We start from the raw sequence: 24,123 nt of genomic DNA on the forward strand, positions 1-24,123 counted from the left end.
ATAATACATTTCATATATGTTCTTATTTGTAACTATTATCATACATACTTAATGTTAATGGAGCCATGTTTGGGCTCATTGTTATTCTTTCTGTATGTGCGAACACCATTGGGACACACACTACTTGTTGAATTATTGTATCTTTAATGCTCTTATTCTTAGAATAAAAACTAATGGAACAAAAGTGTATGGGGACCCGGGTACTGCCCTAGGGGATATGTATCAATGCAAAAAAAAAGTTTTTAAAGCAATCGTTTTTCCAGGAGCAGTGATTTTAATAATGCTTAAATTAAACAATAAAAATGAAATATTCCTTTAAATATCGTGCCTGGGGGTCCCCTTAGTCTGCCTGTAAAGTAGCGCATCTGTGTGATGTATAGAACAGTGCTGCAGCAATATTGACATTTCAAGGAAAAAATGTAATTTAAACACACGGCTGTAATGTATTGCCGGCTCCTGGCAATATAGATGAAAAATCAAGGAAAAAAATGGCGTAAGGCCCCCCCAACCCAGTCCATGCCAGGCCCTTTGGGTCTGGTATGGATATTAAGGGGAACGCCACGCCAAAATAAAAAAAAAATCCCAGAATCCATACTATACCAAGCATGCAGCCTGAAGGTCAGGATGGGGGGGGAGCGAGCGCCCCCCTCCCCCCCGAACCATACCAGGCCACATGCCCTCAAAGTGGGGAGGGTGCTTTGGGGTTTTTCGAGTCCATCGGGCGCGTGATTGATTATATATATACTATACGGACTGCACTATATACCCTGAACTGTATTATATACAGTCAGATCCATAAATATTGGGATGTTGACACAATTCTAATCTTTTTGGCTCTATACACCACCACAGTGGATTTGAAATGAAACACACAAGATGTGCCTTAACTGCAGACTTTCAGCTTTAATTTGAGGGAATTTACATCCAAATCAGGTGAACTGTGTAAGAATTACAACAGTTTGTATATGTGCCTTCCACTTTTTAAGGGACCAAAAGTAATGGGACAGATTACCAATCATCCATCAAACTTTCACTTTTTAATACTTGGTTGCAAATCCTTTGCAGTCAATTACAGCCTAAAGTCTGGAGCGCATAGACATCACCAGACGCTGGGTTTCATCCCTGGTGATGCTCTGCCAGGCCTCTACTGCAACTGTCTTCAGTTCCTGCTTGCTCTTGGAGCATTTTCCCTTCAGTTTTGTCTTCAGCAAGTGAAATTCATGCTCAATCGGATTCAGGTCAGGTGATTGACTTGCCCATTGCATAATATTCTACTTCTTTCCCTTTTAACACTCTTTGGTTGCTTTCACAGTATGCTTCGGGTCATTGTCCATCTGCACTGTGAAGCGCCGTCCAATGAGTTCTTTTTTTTTTTTTTTGCCACCTCAGTGATTCCATTAGAGACTTCCTCCACTTTATCAGTGTCAATTCTGTCTCTTTTGATTTTCACATCATGTGTAGCTTCTTTTTTCTTTTCTTTTTTTTTTCCTTCTCCCTTCTTCTTTTAAATACTTTATTTACTGTTTCTCCATAAAAAACCGAACTCAACCAAATACAAAAAAAAAGAACAAGATAATAAATTCATTAACAGAGTTCATCCTACCCACCCAAAAACCCCCAATCCCGCCCACCCCTGTTCCTGCAGGAGGATCTAGAGGACAGCTGCTAATACATTGATGGACTCATGTCACTGTCCACTTCGCCGGCCCCCTAAGTACTATCTATAAATTGCTCGGCAAAACTCCAAGTCTTTTTATACCTTTGCCATCCCTCCCATTTACCTTCTCCTACCTCTCCCTCCCCAGGGACAATTCCTCTGCTATCTATAATTTCAACGTTGTACACCTCGTTAACGCTAAGTAGCCAGTCCCGGATATTTGGTGCAGCCGGGTCTAGCCATTTTGTTGCTATCTGCTTTTTAGCCGCATCCAGCAGTATGGCTACCATAGAGGAGCGATAACTCCTCACCGTCTTTGACGTGCCGTGAAAAAGGCATACCCATGGATCTATCGGGATAACCTCTCCTGTAATTACCTTGATCAAACTTATGATTTTTCCCCAAAAAGTTTTAATAACGTGGCATTCCCACCACATGTGGGCCATCGAACCTATAGAGGTGCAGCCCCTCCAACATAAGTTGGATTTGGTGTTGTCCATTTTGGCGAGTCTGTCTGGGGTGGCGTACCATCTTGCCAAACATTTATAGTGAGTTTCCATTCTCCTGGAATCCTGTGCTGCCAAATGTACCAATTTCAAAATCTTCTCTAGGGTGACTTCACCACATTGTGAACCTAATTCCCGTTCCCACTTTCTGATGTACGGGGGCACCTCCAGCTCCAGTCTCGTGCCCAAGATCCTATAGATTTGTGAGATAGTCCCACGCGGCTGCTCCCTCTCACAGAGCTGCTCGAGTGGTCTGTATTCCCCTTCACCCCTAAGTGGCCCTGGGAGCTTTTCAGTGAAGTGCGAGAGCTGAAGGTACCTCCACACGTCCAGAACCCCAATCCCCGAGTCTGCCTTTAACTCGGAGAATGTGCGTAAGCTTCCATTGTTACTAAGGAAGTTTTTAAGTTGGATACCTTCGTCTTTTAACCAATTCCCCCCCACCTCCCTCGTCCCTGGCTCAAAAAAAGGATTATCTTTCATGTAAATTAAAGGTGAGTTAAATGTCCACTTATTCTGTGTGTGTACCAAATCCCAATATTTAAGAGTGTTTTGTGTCAAAACCGCTGTGTTAGTGCCCAGTGCTCGATATTTTGGTGGATTCCATACTTTCCTACGTAAATCAGTGTTACTCATGTAGTGTTCTAATCTGACCCATCTTTTTTCAGTATCCTTTTTGGACCATTCAATAACCCGTGATATTGTGATTGATATGTAATATCTATAAAAGTCCGGTAGGGCCAGCCCCCCCTTTTTTTTCCCCCTACTCAAAACCACGTAAGAAATACGTGGTTTTTTGCCCCCCCAGACAAAACTCGCCACCAGTCTCCTTAAGGCTCCAAAGTAATACAGAGGAAGTGGGATGGGGAGCATCTGGAATTTAAAAAGTATCTTAGGGGTCAGTATCATCTTAACCGCATTCACGCGACCAAGCCACGAGAGCGGTCTCGTAGCTAACCTTCTAGTTTCCTGCCTAATCTCATCCAGCAGTGGTAAATAATTTTTATGGTACAATCCATTTATGGAGTTGGAGAGTTTTACCCCTAGATATTTAATTTCCTCTTTCCAGGGAAATGGAAATACCTGAGCGAGGTGGGAGGCCTCGTCCTTGTCTACGCTAATATTTAGGATCTCCGACTTTTTCAAATTGACTTTGAAATTTGATAGTTCCCCGTACCCTCTGATTACTCGGAGCAGGTTCGGGAGGGTGATTCTAGGGTTGGTAATAAAAAATAGTATATCGTCGGCAAACGCCGCGAGTTTGTGCTCCTCCCCTCCCGTTCCCACCCCGTTGCAATCTGGGTCGTTGCGAATGGTAGCGAGGAGAGGCTCAAGGGACAGAACAAACAGTAGAGGGGACAACGGACACCCCTGCCTAGTGCCGTTTTTCATCTCCAGAGGCTCTGATAATACCCCATTGACCCTAACTGTAGCCATAGGGTGACTATAAAGGGACCTCACCCAGGAGATATACCTCTGCCCCACCCCCATAACTTCCAACGTTTTCAACATGAACCCCCAGTCTACCCTGTCAAACGCTTTTTCCGCATCAACTGACAGGAATAGAACTGGGGGTCCCTTGCGTTTACCTAACTCCAGAAGGAGCGCTGCTCGTACACCGTTGTCTCTGCTCTGTCTCCCGGGTATGAAACCCGCTTGATCTGCATGAACCAGGGATGCCATTCTCTCCTTCAGTCTCCCAGCCAGAACCTTTGCGAAGAGCTTCACATCTGCGTTCAACAGCGAGATGGGCCTATAACTGGAGCATAGCCTATCGTTTTTCCCCTCTTTTAAGATTAAAGTAATTGAGGCTAACAACGCCTCTCTTCCCATCTCGCAGTTATTACCCAGATTGTTCCAATATTGGCACAGTCTAGGGACTAATATGTGTTTCAACTTCTCCAAATATAATGTGGTGAAGCCGTCGGGGCCTGGGCTCTTGCCTTTCGGGGAGGATTTGAGGGCTGCCATGATCTCTTCCTCTCCGATCGGTCTATCCAGAGCCTCTCTCTCTTCCATTGTAAGCTCCGCCACTCCTGCCTCCCTTAGGAACTCCTCGACCCTCTTCCCCTGTGTAGGGCTGACCGTTCTATTTAGGCCTATGGAGTAGAGCGCTCCATAGAACTTTTTAAACTCCTCTGCTATACCTGTACTAGTGCTGATAAGCTCTCCTTTTTTGTTCTGTATTTTGCCTATGAAATTCCTGTCTTTTTTCTTTCTGATCATTCTGGCCAGGTGCTTGCTAGACTTATTTGCCCACAGGTAATTTTCTTTTGTTAATCTATTAAGGGATCTCTTAGTTTCCTGATCTATAATATCCCTCAGCTCCTCCCTTTTATCGACTAGTCGGTGGAAGATTTCCTGATTAAATCCCCTTCTCTCCTTGTGTTTCTGCTCCAAGATGAAAATTTCAGCGAGCAGCCTCTCCCTTTCCTCCCTTCTCTTTTTTTTAATACCCGCTCCCATGGAGATAAGGACCCCCCTGGTAAACGCCTTATGTGCTTCCCATAGAATGGAGTATGAAACCTCTCCTGTATCGTTCGCTTTAAAGTAAAAGTCAACCTCTTCTTGTATCTTCCCCAACACTTTTGGGTCTTTGAGCAGAGATTCATTCAGTTTCCACGCATAAGTCCCTTCGACCCTATCAGGGAGCCGCAACGTTAAGGTGACCGGTGCGTGATCTGAAAGTGAAATAATCTCAATTTTAGTTTCCTGTACTTGCTCCAAGAGGCCATGGTCAACAAAGATGTAGTCTAGTCTCGAATACGTCCCGTGCACAGGGGAGAAGAAGGTAAAGTCCCTATCCTTGGCGTGTTGCGTCCGCCAAGCATCTACAAGGCGGCAGTCAAAAAGCCGCCGCCCAATTGCGGCAGTAGAGGCCCTGCTCGTCCCCTGTGCCCGGGACGTAGTATCGAGACCAGTGTCCAGGTAGAAGTTAAGGTCTCCCGCCAATACCACCTCTCCCTCTCTGAAATTCATCAGCCTCGTCAACACCTGACCGAGAAAAGACATTGGTTTCTTATTGGGGCAATATATATTCGCCAGAGTGAATATCTTATTTCCGATGTTGCCCTTCAAGAAAATATACCGGCCATCCGGGTCTGTCAGTCTATCTATTAATGAGAAGTTTGTAGACTTTGAGAAACCAATTGCCACCCCCTTTGCTCTTCTGATGGGGGAGTCACTATAAAACCATTGCGGCAGGCCCGGAGAGAAAAGCCTGATCCTAGACTCCAGCACCAGATGAGTCTCTTGGAGAAAAACTATGTCAGCCCCATAATGTTGCAATTCCTTCAGAATTTTATGTCTTTTTACGGGAGAGTTGAGGCCCTTTACATTATATGAGAGAAACTTGAGGTCAGGCATTACTTAGGCTCACGGCCCTGGCCGCTCCTCTCTGCCCTTCTAAGATCCCCCTCGCAGGAACACCCCACCCCCCCTTCATCCCCACCCCTGAACACCCCCCACCCCGGCCCCTCCCCCCATCCCCCCGGCTGCCACCCAGCCCAAGGCCCGCTTGTAGAGGATGTTCCAGATCCCGTACAGCACGCACTGCTTCGAGGGGTGGTGCCGATAAGCCGGCAACCCGTGCCGCCCCCCCGCTACGCGGGGGAAGGTGGTGGGGAGAGAGATAAAAAAAAAAAAAAAAAAAAAAAAAACTCTCCCCCCCCCTCCCCCCCGCACGGAGGGAGGTTTAAGAGGACAAGAGGCTGGCGCCCCTACTAGGACCCACACCCCCCCCCACCCCCCGCACAGCCATCACCTTATTGCACTATAGATTGCCCAAAGTCCCGAGTCCCGTATTCTTAGTTGCTCACAACAATCCCCCGGGGGAAAAAAAAAAAAAAAAAAAAAAAAAAAAAAAAAAAAAAAAACCAACTCAGAGTCCCCCTCATACTCAAATGAGCTTAGTGGAGCGATCATTATGGTTCTTATCTCAGTTCCTCTGGCATCGTGATCCCCACATTTGCGCAAAAATCCTGAGTCTCTTCTGGAAACCTCATCCTATGTGTTCTCCCATCTTTGACAACTAACAGGGATGTTGGGAACCCCCAGCTATACTTCAAGTTGGCCCTTCGAAGTTGATCTAATAGAGGTCTCATCTGTCTTCTTCGTGCTAGGGTTCCAGCCGATATGTCCGCAAAAATCTGTAGGTTTTTATTTTCGAAGCAAATTGGGGGAGCACCCCTGAGATTCCTCCATATTTTTTCCTTATCTTCGTACAAGTGGAACTTCACGATAACATCCCTGGGGATATCTTGATTGAGATTGGGGGGTTTCCTTACCCTATGGGCCCGATCAATCTTGAGGGCCTCCTCCACCTTTCTACCCAAAATGGGGTTGAATATTTTTCTCACTTTCTCCCCAAGGTCTTCATTCATTTGTTCCGGGATGGATCTGATTCGCAGATTTTGTCGCCTGCTCTGGTTCTCCTGCTCTTCCATTTTGTAGGACAGCATGCGATTTTCGCTCTGGATCTTGACTATTTGATCTTGGAGTTCAGAAATTGTCTTTGCTTGCTTTGCTGATACCTCTTCTACTTCTTCCACCCTATGGAGTAAATGGCCCATATCTGAGCGTACATTCATGATTTCCGATTTTATCACTCCCTCCAGTTTAGCAAACATTTCCAGCATTTCTGTTCTATTCATGCCACGATCCATATTTCTTTGCTCTTCCGGGGTGTCACTCATCACTCCCCCCTCCAGACCCGAGTCCTCCTTAGGCCTAGCCCCCTGTCCCCCCTTCTGCTTCTGTTGTTCTTTTTTCTTTTCATTTGTTCCTGAGGGTTTCATATCCTGCCCTGGACTCTTTGGGTTTGATTCTGTAAGATATTTTTGAATGGTGCTAGTATTAAGGCTCTCTCTTGAGTTTTTAGGTTCTGCTGTTTTTTGGGACCGCCCTCTCATGCTTCCACCGGGTATCCGCTTTTGGGGTATCAGACCCCCTCTCACGACGTGTTGCTCGATCCCTCCTGGTGGTGCCTACCCACCGCGTGCACATAAAGAAAAATAGAGGGAAAAAGAAAAAACCAAAAAGAGGAAAATTGTGAACCAATGCACACAGAGTCCAAGGAGGAGCCCTCCTAGCCCTCCTCGCCTGTCGCAATCCTTATCGCCCGCCTAGGGAGGAGTCTTTACATTTATGCTGGGTTTTTCCTTAAGTTATGTCAGGCTTCCAAATAACTGGAACCTGAGAGAGTGACCTTATCGGTCCCCCTCCTTATGTCTCCTCCAGAGGCAAGGCAAGGACCCTGGGGTGATGTACTGTGGAGTATATGAGTCAGATCTCAAGCGTGCGGGGGAAGTCAAGCCACAGACATAGTACCCACAGTTTGTTCACAGATTCGCAGCCAGGTCCAGGAGGGGACACACAAAATTCCCTGCGCTCAGACACTTTTCAGACCCTGATTATGCAGGTAGTTATCCATCCATAAACCACTATGCTTTCCAGTTACTTCTCATAAGGATATGCAGAGATTCCTACCTTTTCTTCTGACGCTGTCTCTAAGCAGTAGTCCTCCTTCAGCGTAGGATATCGCAGTCCTGATCTTGGGTGAAAAGCAGGGGGGGAGAGAAAACTCAGGGGGGGTCGTCAGGTGTCCGGTACGTCGGGTAGCAGTTCAGGCGGGCAGCACGCTGTTTGAGCGGCTTCACTACCCTTCCTCCCGCTCTCGCTCTCTGGGCTTCTCCTCCAGCTGATAATCAGCTGTTTGTCTGCTCGTTTCCAGATCTGTCACGTCCCAGCCAACCGGCTGGGTCGTATACTGTGTATGTGACGCCGTCCGTGGGCGCGGGGAACGAGAAGGGGGGGGCCCTTCACGGGAGCCAGGACATCCCGGTGGAACACTTACACCGGGATCGCTGCAGTGTATCGCCCCGTTCGCAGCTCTCTCCCGTCCGGAGCCGCTCGCCCCAGATCCTCACACAGGCGCCGGCATCAGCCCCTCCCCCTCACGTCGCGTCCTACGTCACGTCCTCATCTCTCCTCCTCGACATCTAAGCCGTCCAATGAGTTCTGAAGCATTTTGCTGAATATGAGCAGATAATATTACCCGAAACACTTCAGAATTCATCCTGCTGCTTTTGTCAGCAGTCACATCATCAATTAATACAAGAGAACCAGTTCCATTGGCAGCCATACATGCCCACGCCATGACACCACCATGCTTCACTGATGAGGTGGTATGCTTTGGATCATGAGCAGTTCCTTTCCTTCTCCATACTCTTCTCTTCCCATCACTCTGGTAAAAGTTGATCTTGGTCTCATATGTCCATAGGATGTTGTTCCAGATCTGTGAATACTTTTTTAGATGTTGTTTGGCAAACTCTAATCTGGCCTTCCTGTTTTTGAGGCTCACCAAACATCTTGTGGTGAACCCTCTGTATTCACTCTGGTAAAGTCTTCTCTTGATTGTTGACTTTGACACACATACACCTGATGATCTGGCCAACTGTTGTAAAGGGTGTTTTCTTCACCGGGGAAAGAATTCTTCGGTCATCCACCACAGTTGTTTTCCGTGGTCTTCTGGGTCTTTTGGTGTTGCTGAGCTCACCGGTGCTTTCTTTCTTTTTAAGGATGTTCCAAACAGTTGATTTGGCCACACCTAATGTTTTTGCTATCTCTCTGATGGGTTTGTTTTGTTTTTTCAGGATAATGATGGCTTGCTTCACTGATAGTGACAGCTCTTTGGATCTCATATTGGGAGTTAACAGCAACAGATTCCAAATGCAAATAGCACACTTGAAATGAACTCTGGACCTTTTATCTGCTTCTTGTAAATGGGATAATGAGGGAATAACACACACCTGGCCATAGAACAGCTGAGCAGCCAATTGTCCCATTACTTTTGGTCACTTAAAAAGTGGGAGGCACATATACAAACTGTTGTAATTCCTACACCGTTCACCTGATTTGGATGTAAATAACCTCAAATTAAAGCTGAAAGTCTGCAGTTAAAGCACATCTTGTTTGTTTCATTTCAAATCTTTTGTGGTGTTGTATAGAGCTAAAAAGATTAGAATTGTGTCAATGTCCCATTATTTATGGACCTGACTGTATACTATACGGACTGCACTATATACTCTGAACTGCATTATATATACCATACGGATTGCACTATATACCCTGCACTGTATTATATATACTACACTAACTGCACTATATACTCTGAACTGTATTATATATACTAAACGGACTGCACTATATACTCTCAACTGTTTTATATATACTATACGGACTGCACTATATACTCTGCACTGTATTATATATACTATACGGACTGCACTATATACTATGAACTGCCTTATATATACTATACGGACTGCACTATATACTCTGAACTGTTATATATATATATATATATATATATATATATATATATACACTGCACTATATACTCTGAACTGTATAATATATACTACACTAACTGCACTATATACTCTGAACTGTATTATATATATATACTACACTGACTGACTGTACACTACACTAACTACCTGCCTAATCTCCATTCATTCACTATAAACGGCCGCCGTGTAAGCAGCAGCCTTATATAGTATGGGGCGTGGACTTAGCCCCTGAGCCATGATTGGCCAAAGGCCATTGGTCAACAAACGAACACCCAGTGTTCACGTCAAACTTACATTCGACTCGAACATTGGGACCATCCCTTGTGTGTGTGTGTGTGTGTCTACATATATATGACCCCGGCACATTAATCTCCCTGCCACCACAGTGAAAGCTAAGTGTGTAAACTCCTTCTCGTATGGCATAGGCCAGTAAGAGGGAGATCTTTCCCATCTTCCTGCCAACCCACAGAGCAATAATGCTAATGTGCATGGAGTGATTAGGGTGTGCCCAGGCACACCCGTTGTGCACACCTATGCCGATAGGCATCTAGTGGCTGCACATATTAGCAATGTCAGTGCCCAAAATGTTGTCAGTGGAGTCTGGTGAACTGGGTAAACCCCTGGCTTTTATATATTTTGGATACTTCAGCAGTGAATCTCCCTACCATAGTTTATAGTTTTCATTTCTGTTCCTGTCCACCTGGTAGGTATAGGTGTCAACATCCACGTTTGCATGAGCCAACTCATTCTCCCGCATTCTCTATAATTTACAATTAAAGAAAAAAAGGGAAGTGTGAGATTCCCTCATAAAGGTCACAGAAGGGATACAGACCCAGGAACAAAAATGCAGATAACTCAGAGTCCCTGGGAGATTTAAGAACTTGGCTGGTGGTTCAACTCTCTAAAGGCTTGTTTTGAACATGTGGCAGCCCTTGCCATTCCAGTGAAAATCTATTCAAAGGGCAGGTGACTGGGAGGTGATATGTCACCTCATCGCTGCCTGTTGTGGCCCTCAAAAGACCTCACCACTGCTCTGCAAATAGGTACATTGCATTCCGTTGCAGGGTTATTGAGTGGGTCACTTGAATGGGTCATGTAAAGTGGGCAGGATATCATTTTTGCTGTAGACATGCAGCATGTGTACAACCCCATCTGGCTGCCTTTGCAGCTTAAGGGGGTGATGGGGGACAATAAATCTGTAGTTTGACTATTTTCATGCCCCCCAGCAGCAAGTGTAATCTAGGCCCAAATATCTATAGAAAACTAAAGTATGAGTTTGCTATTGACTGACCCTTTATTGTTAAATAACTACATAATACTCTGCCAAATATTCTGCTGTGTATTGTGCTAGTATTTTAAGCATCCAGTAAGTCAGGATCTAAAAAATACAGTCATGTCAACTCAACCTAAAATACATGTTTGCAAATGCTAGAGCTGGAGCGAATGTCTACATTTTTGTATTCCATGCCACTTGTTTTCTTTCTTTACCCACATAAGTAAAAACTATAGTCCGGCTGGTTGCTATGACTATGCTGTTATATTTTGATGCTTTGTTTATGGTCTGTGCGGTTTGCAGAATAAATGTACTTTTATAGAAAACATTTGCATTAAGGGCATGCGTGGGATTTGTGAGATACTCTGAGATGCTTATACTTATTATAACATAGAAGCCAGACAGCTGTTTTCTGAAAAGAGTAGAATACAGTTAAAACTTTCAGGTTTTTTATGCTTACTGAGTCCTTGTTGGGTAGATCACCTCTCACTCCTTATAACAGTGACCAAACAGGAAGGGAGAATAAAATCTTCCCACATTGGAAATAATTATTTTCATGTGTCCTAATAATCATTGAGTTAATTAGACAGATAGACATAGCCCTGCGGTGGATGTGAGGATGCCGAGGGACAGTCCACTACCAGATTGTAGGCGAGAAGAGGAGAGCTCCAACTGTTGATGCAATCCCCCAGACCTAGACCTTTTGCAGCCCCCTAGACCTTGCAGTCCCTATTGTAAAGGAGCATATTTCCTTTCCCTTTGCAGGACCTGTTTGCAACCTTGTAGACCTTATTGTCCTCATTGCAAGGGAGCATATTTCCTTTCCCTGGAGATGGGCTTTAACTTTATATGGAAAATACTGTAGATACAGTATCAATAAAAAAGGAGAAAGTTTGCTGGAAGGTTAAAGAAGTTCAAATAACCTTGTCCTCACTTTCAACTTCAACTTTGTGTATAGTGTTTGTTATTCCCAGTTTTCTGGGTGTTTTTTTCTGGGCATTGGCACTGTTCTGAATCAATGGACATCACAAGTTCCTACTTTTTCTCTGTTGGCTGAGATAAACCAGTGCTATACAAGTGCTATGCAGTTCAGTTTTGGGCACCAGTTCTGAAAAAGGATATTGGGGAACTGGAGAAAGTTCAGAGAAGATCAACCAAACTGATAGGAGGCATGGAGGAGCTCAGCTATGAGGAAAGATTAGAGGAACTGAATTTATTCACTCTTGAGAAGAGGAGATAAGGGGGGATATGATCAACATGTACAAATATATAAGGGGTCCATATAGTGAACTTGGTGTTGAGTTATTCAACACTGAAGACAAGTGGGCACTCTTTACATCTAGAGCAAAAGAGATTTCATCTCCAAACACAAGAGGTTTCTTCACAGTAAGATCTGTGAAAATGTGGAATAGACTCCCTCCTGTGGTGTTTCTGGCCAGCTCAGTGAATTGCTTTAAGAAAGGCCTAAATGTTCATAATATAACTGGATACTAACATTTATAGGTAAAGTTGATCCAAGGAAAATCCGATTGCCTCTCTGGGATCAGGAAGGAATTTTTTCCCCTACTCTAGGTGCGGCCGGACCAGAGTCTTGTAGAGTGGGAGAATTATCGTTTTATCTCTGGAATGAATCCCCCTTTTAATGCATGCCAATACTCTGTTTGCTTTGTTAGCAGCAGCTTGGCATTGCATGCCATTGCTGAGCCTATCATCTACTAGGACCCCCAGGTCCTTTTTCATCCTAGATTCCTCCGGAGGTTCTCCCCCCAGTGTATAGATTGCATTCATATTTGTGCCACCCAAATGCATTATTTTACATTTTTCTACATTGAACCTCATTTGCCATGTAGTTGCCCACCCCATTAATTTGTTCAGATCTTTTTGCAAGGTTTCCACATCCTGCAGAGAAGTTATTGCCCTGCTTAGCTTAGTATCGTCCGCAAATACAGAGATTGAACTGTTTACCCCATCCTCCATGTCATTCATGAACAAATTAAACAGGATTGGTCCCAGCACAGAACCCTAGGGGACCCCACTACCCACCCCTGACCATTCCGAGTACTCCCCATTTATCACCACCCTCTGAACTCGCCCTTGTAACCAGTTTTCAATCCATGTACTCACCCTATGGCCCATGCCAACGGACCTTATTTTGTACATTAAACGTTTATGGGGAACTGTGTCAAATGCTTTTGCAAAATCCAGATACACCACGTCTACGGGCCTTCCTTTATCTAGATGGCAACTTACCTCCTCGTAGAAGGTTAATAGATTGGTTTGGCAAGAATGATTGTTCATGAATTCAGTAAAAATTAGGAACAATGGTCTGACAATTACTTGACTGAGTTACCCAAGTACTCTCGGGTGCAAGCCATCTGGTCCCGGTGATTTATTAATGTTACGTTTCCCAAGTCTAATTTTAATTCTGTCCTCTGTTAACCATGGAGGTGCTTCCTGTGATGTGTCATGAGGATAAGCACTGCAGTTTTGGTTACTGAAGCCCCCGATTCCCTCGTGATGACTGAGGAGAAGAATAAATTCAATACCTTTGCCATCTCCCCATCCTTTGTAACCAGATGTCCTTCCTCATTCTTTATGGGGACAATATGGTCTGTCCTCCCTTTTTTACTGTTTACATACTTAAAGAGTTTCTTGGGATTTTTTTGCTCTCCTCCACTATGTGTCTTTGCATTCTTTATAAAGTCTGAATGCTAATGATGATTCCTCAACCTTGTATTTTTTTAAGGCCTTCTCCTTTGCTTTTGCATTTTTACATTGGAGTTAAGCCATCCAGGACTTTTGTTCACTTAAATTTATTACCCAATGGGGTGCATTGGCTAATGCCCTTATTTAATATGCTCGTAAAGCAAACCCATCTCTCCTTCGTGTTCTTTGTTCCTAAGATTTTATCCCAATTTATGCTTTCTTGCAAGGTTTATAGTGAAAGCATAAACATGAAAAAATCCTTTCAACATGCATGGGGGGGGGGGTCCCCTTAGTCTACCTGCAAAATGGCACATCTGTACTGTGTATAGAAGCTGCTGCAGCAATGATTAACAGGTGCGGAAAAATTGGTCTTTGTGTGTAGGTGGTGCCTTCACACTGTAATTTTATAGAGGTACTCTTGATGAAAGCAAGAATTGGCCGTGCTGTCAAAAATTGCAATGATTTGCACTTGTCAATCAGGTGAGAAAAAATTGGTCTTTGGGTGTCGGTGCCTTCACACTGTAACCCTATAGAGGTACTCTTGATGAAAGCAAGAACTGGCCTGTCTGTCAAAAATTCAAATGATATGCACCTGTCAAACAGGTGCGGAAAAATTGGTCTTTCTTTGGGTGTTAATTGTGCCCATGAAACCTACCCAAAAAAATTTCTTCCAGATGAAATCAACAACCACAATGCTAGGCAGCCTAGAAGTCCTGCAGAGATTCCACATGCCAAAAACACTTAGCCAGCGACATCTGCATCAGGTTGTCAGGGCTGGGCTCAGCCCTTCCTTCTCAAAGCTCTGTGCTCAGCTGTCGGTTAATTACCAGTACTCTTCATTCCACAGTGACTCACCTGGTCTTCATTTCCTGTTCTTCAGCTAGCCCTGCTGGCTATTTGAATTGCCTGGATCAGATCTCCTGTGCCTTCGCCTGGTTAACATATCCGGATACTCTCTGCTGTGTTTTCCTGGTAAAGACTTTTGCCTGGCTGACTTCCCTTCTGGTTCCTGATCCTGTTTACTGCCTCTACTAGACTGATCTCTGGATTCCTGTTTCACTGGCTTGTTCTGACTACCTGCTTTGGTTATCAAACCCTGGCTATGTTTTGACTATGTTTGCTTTGTTTGTACCATTTTACCATTTTATTAAAATGTGTGATTTTTACAGTACTTCTGTCTCAGTCTGATTCATTGTTCCTTACACAGGGCTTTCATAGCTGCTGGTAATCCAGGACTGATTCATTTTGATAAATGGCAGCTGGTCCACCGAGTCTGTGGACAGACGCGTTCTATTATCAGTAAAAAAAGCTCTAGCAGCACTGCATGCACATTCGGAAAGCACGCTGCATGCAGCACAGCCCAGCAGCTCAATTGCATACTGGGCAAGTTCTGACCAGTGGTCTATTCTCATGACCCAGTAAGGCAGTGGATCGTCGACTGGAAAGCTCTCCATCTCTGCTTTTGCCTCTAGATAATCATCTACCATATGAAGCAGATGCTGCCACTGGGATGTGGAAGCTGACAGCCCTGGGCAGCGAGGACTAAAAAAATTGTGAAATGCATCACTTAGGTGGCCACCTTCTCCACCGCTCCTCTCTTGACCAACAGAAGCCTCAAAACTATGTTTCCACGACACTGTAATCTACCAGTCAGGAAAAGCGTTAGATAAACTCCTCTTTAAGGTGTCCTCAAGAGATTTCATCTCCTGCACCCTCTGTGGGGACGGGGTGCATTCTGAGACTTTCCCCTTGTAACGGTGGTCAAGGAGGTTTGCCAACCAATAGTGATCCTTCTCCTTTACACCACATATTCCTTTCCTTTGGGTCCTTTCACAGGATTTGAAGCATGAGGGAGCCCATGCACCACAAATTTGTGGAGGCATGAGAAGCAGACTACTCTGGGTTACTGAGGATTATAGTATCTGGAACTGCCTCCTCCCAGCCACATACTACTTCCGACGGTTCTGGAGATGAAAACCATCTCTTACTGTTTGACATATGTCTTCCTCTGCTTCAATGTCACCAAAACTGCCAGAATCCTCGTCCTCCTCCTCCTCCCCCCTCTATTCTTGTGTGTTCTGTGGCATAGGAACAATGGTGTCTGCATAAAGTTGACCTTGAGAGGAAAGGAAGTCCTCCTCTTCTAGCGTCTGCTCTGCCTCAAGTGACCTGTCCATAATGCCACGCAGAGTCTGCTCAGCAGGAACACAACAAGGATTGTGTCACTGATGCATGCATTGTCACGGCTCACCATCCTTGTGGCCTCCGCAAATGGTGACAGTACAGTGTATGCATCCTTTATGAGCAGCCATTGGCGTGGGGAAAAAAAAGTCGAGTCGGCCTGAGCCTGTTGTTGTTCCATACTCACACAGGTACTCATTGATGGCCCTCTGCTGCATGTGCAGCAATTGCATCATTGCCAAAGTCGAGTTTCACCTGGTGGACAAGTCACAAATCAAGCGGTTTACAGGCAGGTGGAATTCCTGCTGAATTTCAACCAACCGAGCACTGGCTGTGTATGACCGCCTGAAATGGCTAAAGACTCTTCTGACCGGCTTTAGCAGATCTTCCAACCCTGGGTACCTATTTAGGAAACGCTGCGCCACCAAATTGAGGTCATTTGCCAGCCATGGCACATGTGCCAACTCTCCCTGTCTAAGGGTGGACATGAGGTTTGTGCCATTATCACACACCACCATTCCTGGCTCCAGCTGGCGTGGCGTGAAGCACCTCTGGGCCTGCTCCTGCAGAGCTGCAAGAATCTCTGCTCTGGTGTGGTTCCTGTCCCCTAGACACACCAGCTGAAGCACGGCATGTCACCTTTTAGCCTGACTCATCATAGGACAATTCAGCAGAGGAGGGCATAGAGGAGGAAGAGGAGGAGGCGGGGGTAGAGCTGACAAATTCCACATCATCATCACCACTAGCTGTATGGAGAGGTGGGGGCACAACAAGCTGCAGCACTGAGCACTGTCCTTCCAAGTTGCAAGCAGAGTTACTCAGTGTGCTGTGAACAAAATATATCTTCCTGACCATGCTTGCTGGACAATGTGTCAGCAGTAACATGGAATTTGCGGCTGACTGCCTTGCCCAATGATACCAAAACATTGCCTTCCACATGATGGTACAGAGATGGAATGGCCTTACGTGAAAAGAAATTGCGACTGGGAACCTGCCATTGTGGTAGAGCACATTCTGAAAATTCACTGAAGGGGGCAGAATTCACCAGATGGAAAGGCAGAAGTTGTAGAGCCAGCAGCTTTGACAAGCTTGCATTTAGACGCTGGGCATGTGGGTGGCAGTGACTGTATTTTTTACCACTGCAGCAGATGGGGCAGAGAAATTTGCCAGCTATAGTCTACAGCTGGTGGTGTGCTGCTGGCAGATGTGCTGCAAGGACCTGGGGCACCCTGCACTATACCATCATCCTTGTCAGTGGAGGCTGCTGAGAGGTCATGTGGTAAAGCGGGGGGGCAGATTGAGGTGAGTAAGGAGGAGGAACAGATTTGCACCCATTTTGTGTGGCTTTCAGGTGCTCTTGCCACCTTGCTGAGTGGTGGGAGGTTAAATGCCTTGTCAAGCGTGTGGTACTCAAATGGCTGGTGTTTTTGCCACGCTTGATGTGCTTGAGACAAAGTTTGCGAATTGCAACAGTGCAATCAGCTGCACATGTGCTAAAAAAGGCCCAGACAGATGAGCTGTGGGAAGTGGGCTGGGAGATAACAGCTCCACAATGTGATGGAATAGGGTGGCTGCTCTCTACTACTCCATGATGGCTGCCTCATTGGGGTTGTGCCTCACCCTCGCTTTTCTCCTCTGCTCTATCTCATACCCAAGTCGCGTCAGTGACCTCATCATCATCATCATCATCTCCTTTATCCTCATTACCACTGGGGACAACTTGGCAATATGCTGTGGCTTTAGGAACATGACTGCCAATTTGTGTACCAGTGTTCTCCCCTCTCTGTAGGCTCATGTTCCTGCCTCAACCTCAACCTCAGAACCAACATCTGAATTAAGTAATGGCTGTGCATCGTCAAGGTGCAAGTGGCTGACGCTGTGTTCAAATAACTCAGCTGACTCCTCTATGCCTGATGCTGGGGCTCTAGCAGGAATAGCTGTGGACAAGGAGGCAGGTTTAGCCACTCTGGCAGCTGCAGTGGACTGTGCACCAATCTCTGCTTGGGTGACAGAGGATGAGGATGGTTTAGTAAGCCAGTCCACCACCTCCTCTGCATGCTGTGGCTGGATAGCATGGGCAACATTACTAAACAGAGAAAATGATGCCCTGCCTGAGGACTGACCACGTCCACCTTTGCCTGTGGACACATACGCTGCTGGCCCCCTCACAATGCTATGGAAACGTCTGCCTCTCCTTGTTGTCCTCCCAGACCTGATGGGGGGGTGCTTATTAACAAAATGTAATATAGATGTGGAAATGTGTATGTGGATGCACTTTAATCAATGGAAACTGGTGTTTGGTGCATTTTAACTGTAGTACTCACTACAAAGACACACTCCACTGAAACACTATATTATACAGCAGTAAAACTGCACTGACGCACTGCAATATACTGCATCAAGTGTGCAAATGGAAGATAACACACTGAAAATATACGGCATTAAACTTGCAGTAACGCACTGAACTATACTGCGTTAAATGACAGTTAATGTACTGAAATATACGGTGTTAAACTTGCAGTAACGCACTGAACTGTACTGCGTTAAACGGAAGGTAATGCACTGAAATATACGGCGTTAAACTTGCAGTAACACAATGAACTGTACTGCATTAAATGGAAGCTAACGCACTGCAATATACGGTGTTAAACTTGCAGTAACGCAGTCAACTATATTGCATTAAATGGAAGATACTGCAAGTTTAATGCCGTATATTTAAGTGCACTATCTTCCATTTAATGCAGTATAGTTGAGTGCGTTACTGCAAGTTTAACGCCATATATTTCAGTTTGTTATCTTCTATTTAAAGCAGTATAGTTCAGTGTGTTACTAAAAGTTTAACACCGTATATTACAGTGCGTTACCTTCTGTGCAATGCAGTACAGTTCAGTGTGTTACTGCAAGTTTATTCCGTATATTTCAGTGCATTAACACACTGAACTGTACTGCATTACACAGAAGGTAACCCACTGCAATATACGGTGTTAAACTTGCAGTAACGCACTTAACTATACTGCTTTAAATAGAAGATAACAAACTGAAATATACGGCGTTAAACTTGCAGTAAAGCACTGAACTGTGCTGCGTTAAACGGAAGGTAACGCACAGAAATATACAGCAATAAACTTGCAGTAACACACTGAACTGTACTGCATTACACAGAAGGTAACACACTGCAATATACGGTGTTGAACTTGCAGTAACAGACTGAACTATACTGTTTTGAATAGAAGATAACAAACTGAAATATACGGCGTTAAACTTGCAGTAACGCACTGAACTATACTGCTTTAAACGGAAGGTAATTCACTGAAATATACAGAGTTAAACTTGCAGTAACGCACTAACCTGTACTGCATTAAACAGAGGGTAACTTACGTTAAACTGAAGATAATGCACTGAAATCTATGGAGTTGAACTTGCAGTAACATGCTGAAATATACTGCGTTAAGCGTGTAGTAACGCACAAAAATGTACTGCGTTAAACGGAAGATAACGCACTGAAATATATGGCGTTGAACTTGCAGTAACACACTGAACTGTACTGCGTTAAACAGAAGGTAACGCACTGCAATATACGGTGTTAAACTTGCAGTAACGCACTAAACTATACTGCTTTAAATGGAAGATAACAAACTGAAATATACAGCACTAAACTTGCAGTAACGCACTGAAGTCTACTGCATTACAAGGAAGGTAACGTACTGCAATAGACAACATTAAACTTCCGGTAACGCACTGAACTATACTGCTTTAAACGGAAGAAAACGCACTGAAATCTACGGCATTGAACTTGTAGTAACGCACTGAAATATACTGCGTTAAACTTGCAGTAACACACTGAACTATACTGTGTTAAACGGAAGATAAAGCACTGAAATATACAGCGTTAAACTTGCAGTAATGCAGGGGGCGTGTCCAAGTTCGCATCTCCTGTTTTTTACCCTAATCCCTGCAGTTTTGCTGCCTATACACACCGGAGGGGGTAGAGCCTGGTGCCTGGCATGGCATGACCAAGGGGAGAAGATCCACTGTCCCACGCAGCTCCGGTAAAAGCTCCAAACCTGCCGGCGGTGCGGCCGCCTCTCCTGCTACAGGCTCCAACATGGCAACGCAGGTGGAAGAGACGGACCCTGCCCTGCTGGATCAAAGTAACTTCACCACTCTCATGCAGGCCATCTCGGATTGCAAATCCACCCTGACAGGGAAGATTGATTCGCTGCAGCTGGAACTCGGCTTAATCCGCAAAGACGTGGACATTATCCGTTCCAGAGTGATTACAGTTGAGCACCAGGTGAGTGACTCTTAAGACATGCTGCATGACCATGCGGCCTTACTGCACACCCTCAAAGCCAAAGTTAAAGCCTTGGAGTCTCGAGCTGAAGACGCCAAGAATAGAAATTGGAGGAACAATCTCCACATTGTGGGTCTTCCAGAGGGGGCTGAGGGGACTGATCCTACAATCTTTACGGAGCAGCTGCTCTATTTACTGCTACCCCAGGCTCCATTCTCGGCCCACTTTGTGGTGGAGCAGGCGCATAGGATACCGGTTGCCACCCCCTGCGGAGAGCCCCCCCCCGGCACATTCATACTGAAACTTCTCAATTTCAGGGACAGGGACCTGGTCCCGCGAGAAGCCAGAAAAATTGATGTCCTGAGGTATGAGGCCACTAAGCTCATGATCTTCCCTGATTACTCCATTGACACTCAGAGGCAGAGGAGCTCCTTTGATCATGTCAAGCTTAACCTCAGAAACAAGAAACTAATACAGCATGTTCTTCCCAGCAAGACTGCGGGTGCAAGATGGCGAAACTATACGCTTCTTCACATCTCCTGAGGATGCCTCCCAGTAGCTGGATAGCCTTCCTAGAGCCTGAGAACCTCCAGATCCTGTCCCCTGTCCCCCACTTCAATGGCTTTCACCGTTGCACAAGTGAGCATTCGGACTACTTTATCCCTGCTGCCCTGACTGTATGGCGTAGTGTTGGGGCCTTGCCCTGTCTGTTGCCTGAATGCTCTGCTGCTTGAACTGCTTTGGTTCCTGCTCCTTCTTCTGTGAAACATAGAACTGAAGCAGCTGCCATGTGCCTTACTGACCTGCAGGCCAGCGGTAGCAAGGATCTCACCTACCATCACCTGGTGTAAGCTAAATGCTCTGACATATACAAAGAATTGTTGAAGCCTTTTATTCAGTTTTGCTTTTTATTTTTTCTTCGATCGGCCCGTCCAGCCGTATTTGTTCTGCAACATAACGTATTACAGGTCCTCTGGGTGAAAATGCATCTGCAAGGATGTTATATCCTGTGTTTCATTTTTGTCTTGGCAGACTTTCCTATGGATAGACTGTGGTAATACACAAACGCTATTTCCTCTGGTGCGCCACTGTACATGACCTCAATTGGCAGTCGCCATGTTTGGTTTTGGGATTAAGGCGTGCCCTGGTTTGGGGGGTGGTGCGGGGTGGGGGGAGGGTTGAAGTTGTGTTGGAGTTACTTTATGTTTTTTTTTGTTTTTTTAGGTTATAGTTTTTATTTTCATGATACACAATTTTGCTATATGCATATTACTGCTGAAAGGTTCTCCCCTTTCCTGGTCTCAGTCCTGCAATGTTATCATACATCTGCTATATTTTCTTGTCATGGCGCCTAATGCGCCACAGGTGGAGATTCGGAGCACATATGCGACTATTTCACACATTAAATGGCTCCCATTACCATAATCACCTGGAATGTCAGAGGTCTAAACTCTAAAATTAAATGTACCCTCGTGTTTAACTTTCTGAAATGTTACCATCCCCTTATCTGTATATTGCAGGAAACACATTTGAGGCTGATGGCTCTTAAAAAGCCTTGGGTGGGTTCCTGCTATCACTCTGTATACTCTTCCTATGCAAGAGTTAGCATCCTGATTTACAAATCCTTGCAAGCTAACATGTCACTTTTACTTAAGCTGGCTCCAATAATAGCACAATACCCTGCTGCACAGGTCCTCCTAGCTGGAGATCTTAACATGCCCCCAGTTCCCAACATCGATAAACTGATCCCTGACTCCTTGATGGATCCCCCCCTCTCTAGATGGGCGGAAACATATGGATTGCATTATCTATGAAGGTGGAAGCACCCACAGGAACGACAATTCACATGTCACTCCACTACCTATGCATTCTACTGTATAGATATTATATATTTGAGTGATCAGTTGCTATCTCGCACCCTGGCTGTTTTTATCCTGCCCCGCAGTATTTCTGACTATGTCCCTGTATGTCTGCAGCTTGAAATAGGCCTAGATTCTGGCCCCTCTCTGTGGCGGCTGTTGTGCTTCTGGGTCTCGGATGACTGTGTCTCCCCATCAATGGCCTCTGAAATAGCTGAATTCTCGATGAGAAATAAGGGTACAGCTGGACCTGTGGTGGTTTGGGGTGCCTTTAAAGCCCATCCTCACGGCCAGTATCAGCTAGCTATTGGCAAAGTGAGGAGGGAGTCGTCCCTGGCCCTTGAGGAGGCGGAGGCCAGAACACAGGAGTTGGAGGCTCAGTATGTAAACACTGGGAATCGGGATGTATATGGGAACTTACAAGTGCTCTATAAATAACTGGCTGTGCGCTGGGCTGCCTCTTCCTGGAAAATTCTCCTATCCCAATCTCAAAGAATTTTTGAGCAGGGCGAAAGTGACTGGTAGATTGCTGGCCTGGCTTGCTAAAGAGCGTTCCACAATTGCTCATATTGCTCTTATCTGGGATATAGATAATGACTCAATACACTCGGATCCAGCTCTGATTAATATCCAGTTTCAGAACTTTTATACAAGACTTTACTCCACCAGGGTAGAATATGATGCTGACAGCTTATCATCCTTTCTTGATACAGTGCAATTCCCAGAAATTGCCCCAGAAACCTTAAAAGAAATACAGACTGCTGTTGCTTCGCTTTAGACTGCAAAAACACCGGGTCCGGACAGACTCCTGGCTGAATTTTACAAACAGCACGCTAACGGTATAATCTCTCACTTCCACACTTTAATCCTTACTATGTTAGAAGAGGACTGTATCCCGTAGTCTACGACGGAGGCGGTCATTATGGTGGTGCCCAAGCCAGGAAAGAACCCTGAAATGTGTGTGTCCTATCGCCCCATTTCATTGCTAAATGTTGACGCCAAAGTTTTCACCAAGATACTGGTCAATCGCTTTAACTCTGTGATATTATCCTTGGTGCACGAAGACCAGTCAGGCTTCATCCCCGGCAAGGGCACTGACATCAATGTCCATCGATTATATACCAACATTGCCCATTTTAGTGACGGTACCCCCTCTGGGGTGGTGGTGTCTCTTGATGCAGAGAAGGCCTTCGACTTGAGTGGCCCTTGTTATGGCAAGTCTTGGCTAGGTTTGGCCTTGGCCCCAACTTAATTTCCTGGGTACAGCTGCTTTTCAGCTGATCCACCGACAGTCTCACAACGGTTGACGCAGTCTTGCCCCTATATAAATTCACATATATGAGCCACAAATGTCCTAACAAATTCGAGAAGATTTGGGGGGCCAGGGTGAAAGCGTGGCCAAACACAAATTAGGGCTCTCTCGAGCTGGGAACTGAGGAGCAGAGCTCAGAGGTATAGTCTTCCCGGACTAAGATGTTTATGACTTTGGCTCCTCTCCTCCTGTCCCTGACTTTCCTTTCTTCCTCCCCATCTACCCTCCCCTGAACTAGCTCCTACTGACATTCTAACTCCGTCCTCTTCTGGATATTCCCCCCCGAGTGCCTTAGAATCTCAGGTTAACTGCTATTGTATGATTTCTCGCCAAAGCCTTATATGATCATATATCACTGTTACTCTCTACCTGCATATTATTGTACTGTGTACCTTACTATTCTTCATGTAATTGTGTCTGATAAATAAAAACTTTTCTGTTAAAAAAAAAAAACTTGCTGTAAAGCACTGAACTGTACTGCGTTAAACAGAAAATAACTCACTGAAAAATATGGTGTTGAACTTGCAGTAACGCACTGAATTATACTGCGTTAAACAGAAGATAACGCACTGAAATATACGGCGTTAAACTTACAGTAATGCACTGAACTGTACTGCCTTAAACAGAAGATAACGCACTAAAATCTACGGCATTGAACTTGCAGTAATGCACTAAATTATACTGCGTTAAGCGTGTAGTAAGGCACAGAAATGTACTGTGTTAAACGGCACATAACGCACTGAAATATACTGCGTTAAGCATGCATTAACGCACAGAAATGTACTGTATTAAACGGCATGTAAAGCACTAAAATATATGGTGTTAAACTTGCAGTAACGCACTGAACTATACTGTATTAAACGCAAGATAACCCACTGAAATATACGGCGTTAAACTTGCAGTAACGCAATGAAATATACTGTGTTAAACGTTCACTACACTCACAGTGGTTAAACTATTCTTACATTCACAATAATGTTAAG

This window comes from Aquarana catesbeiana, linkage group LG07 (genome assembly GCF_042186555.1).
Source record: "Aquarana catesbeiana isolate 2022-GZ linkage group LG07, ASM4218655v1, whole genome shotgun sequence".
NCBI classification, from domain to species: Eukaryota; Metazoa; Chordata; class Amphibia; order Anura; family Ranidae; genus Aquarana; species Aquarana catesbeiana.